This window comes from Aegilops tauschii, unplaced genomic scaffold, assembly GCF_002575655.3.
Source record: "Aegilops tauschii subsp. strangulata cultivar AL8/78 unplaced genomic scaffold, Aet v6.0 ptg001167l_obj, whole genome shotgun sequence".
Lineage (NCBI taxonomy): Eukaryota > Viridiplantae > Streptophyta > Magnoliopsida > Poales > Poaceae > Aegilops > Aegilops tauschii.
This window is the reverse complement of record NW_027333372.1, coordinates 17946-20648: the sequence shown is the minus strand read 5'-3', so window position 1 is coordinate 20648 and position 2703 is coordinate 17946. Positions and strand designations below refer to the sequence as shown.

Sequence of the window (2703 nt, the reverse complement as noted above, 5' to 3'; positions counted from 1 at the left end):
TTCACCGAGCAAGCGGAAATCCTTTTGAAGGAAGCTATTCAGGAACAGCTGGAACGGTTTTCTCTTCAGTAACAAATAAATTTTGCATGTCTACTCTTGTTAGTAGAATAGGAATCGTTGAGAAAGCTTTTTCATTTGAATCATGCAAAAAAGTTTTCTTTGTTTTTAGTTTAGTATAGTTATTTAAAGAATAGATAGAAATAAGATTGCGTCCAATAGGATTTGAACCTATACCAAAGGTTTAGAAGACCTCTGTCCTATCCATTAGACAATGGACGCTTTTCTTTCATATTTTATTCTTTCTTTTATTTTTTTGCTTCTTCCGAGAAAAAACTGTTAGACCAAAACTCTTTTAGGAAATCAAAAAATCCAGATACAAATGCATGATGTATATATTATATCATGCATATATCATAAAGAAGGAGTATGGAGCCGGTAGTGGGAATCGAACCCGCAACCCCAAGGTTATGAGCCTTATGAGCTACCAAACTGCTCTATACTCTTAAACTAAAGAGGGGTAACTAGTGGATAAAAGAGGGTTGGATACGCCCCTCTACCAATATCTATACAAATAGAATAGTCCATTTATACAGAATGGTAAAGAGGGCTCCTCTATGATTATCAATTCCAGAAATCCATACAAATACGAAAGGGTATTTTATCCTTACCAACTGGATCTTGTTGCACCCGGTAACAAACACTCATAAACCATTTCTCGAAGTACGTGTCCGGATAGCCCAAAATGTCGATAGTTAGCTCTAGGTCTTCCGGTCAAAAAACAACGTCGATGAAGGCGTGTAGGTGCACTATTACGCGGTAGGGATTGCAATTTTTCTCGCATTTTCGTTTTTTCACTCAAACTCAAGGGAGAAACTTTGCTTCTTATCTTTTTTTTTAAAGATTGACGAATCAAATGATATTTCTGTTCTAATTTCTGCCGCTTCTTCTCCCTCTGAATCAAACTTTTTTTTGCCATAATGTGTCGTTGCTATTATTACCAAGTATACGGTTCTAATCCTAGATGGAAAAATAAATAGAAAAAGAAATCTAAAAAGGCAGATCCTCCCTCTCTATCAAGAGTAATGAACTAGGTGCTGATACAGTACAAAAAAACAAACTAAATTAACCAAACTTGCCTGATGTTGAGGCAATCAAGAAAGCTGCATAAGTGAATATATAACCCACGGAAAAGTGAGCTAATCCAACCAATCTTGCTTGCACAATGGAAAGAGCCACGGGCTTATCTCTCCAGCGAATTAAATTAGCTAAAGGTGTGCGTTCATGAGCCCATGCTAAAGTCTCAATTAATTCCTGCCAATACCCCCGCCAGGAAATTAAGAACATAAATCCAGTAGCCCAAACAAGATGTCCAAATAAGAACATCCACGCCCATACCGATAAACTATTCATCCCAAAAGGATTATATCCATTGATAAGTTGTGAAGAGTTTAACCATAGGTAATCTCTTAACCATCCCATCAAATAAGTGGAGGATTCATTAAATTGTGAAACGTTGCCCTGCCATAATGTGATATGTTTCCAATGCCAATAAAAAGTAACCCACCCAATGGTATTTAACATCCAGAAAACTGCCAAATAAAATGCGTCCCAAGCAGAAATATCACAAGTACCGCCGCGCCCTGGGCCGTCACAAGGAAAACTATATCCAAAATCCTTTTTATCTGGCATTAATTTGGAACCGCGTGCATCTAAAGCGCCCTTTACTAAAATCAATGTAGTTGTATGCAAACCTAGAGCAATAGCATGATGAACCAAGAAATCCCCAGGTCCTATTGTTAAGAAAAGCGAATTACTATTCTCATTAACAGCATTCAACCATCCGGGCAACCATAGGCTTCGACCCGCATTGAAAGCGGGGCCATTCGTTGAAGATAAGAGTATATCGAACCCATATGTCGTCTTGCCATGAGCAGATTGTATCCATTGGGCAAATATAGGTTCGATCAAGATTTGCTTTTCTGGAGTACCAAAAGCAAGCATGACGTCGTTATGAACATAAAGGCCCAAGGTATGGAATCCTAGAAAGAGGCTAGCCCAACTTAAATGAGATATGATAGCTTCTTTATGGTCTAACATTCTTGCCAATACATTATCCTCATTCTGTTCCGGATTGTAATCCCTAATGAAAAAAATAGCTCCATGAGCAAAAGCCCCTGTCATGATGAACCCTGCAATATATTGGTGATGAGTATATAAAGCAGCTTGAGTAGTAAAGTCTTGTGCTATGAATGCATAAGGAGGTAAAGAGTACATATGTTGAGCTACTAAGGAAGTAATAACCCCTAAAGAAGCTAGAGCAAGACCTAACTGAAAATGAATCGAATTGTTGATTGTGTCATAAAGGCCCTTATGCCCACGCCCTAATCGACCCCCCGGAGGAGTATGCGCTTCTAAAAGATCTTTAATACTGTGCCCAATTCCGAAGTTAGTTCGATACATGTGACCGGCAATGAGAAAAATAAATGCAATAGCTAAATGATGGTGAGCCATATCGGTCAGCCACAAACTTTGCGTTTGTGGGTGGAATCCCCCAAGAAGAGTTAGAATGGCAGTTCCCGCTCCTTGAGCGGTACCAAATAAATGATTACTCGAATCAGGGTTTTGGGCATAAAGATTCCATTGACCCGTCAAAAGGGGTCCCAACCCCTGGGGATAGGGTAATACATCTAAGAAATTATTCCA

General features: G+C 39.0%; 1 non-coding gene across 1 annotated transcript; it reads right to left on the bottom strand.

Annotated features, from left to right (window-relative positions):
* Positions 1-207: 207 nt before the first annotated feature.
* On the bottom strand, positions 208-279 carry TRNAR-UCU (transfer RNA arginine (anticodon UCU)). The gene has a single exon. It is a non-coding gene; the product is annotated as a tRNA-Arg (tRNA).
* Positions 280-2703: the final 2424 nt, after the last annotated feature.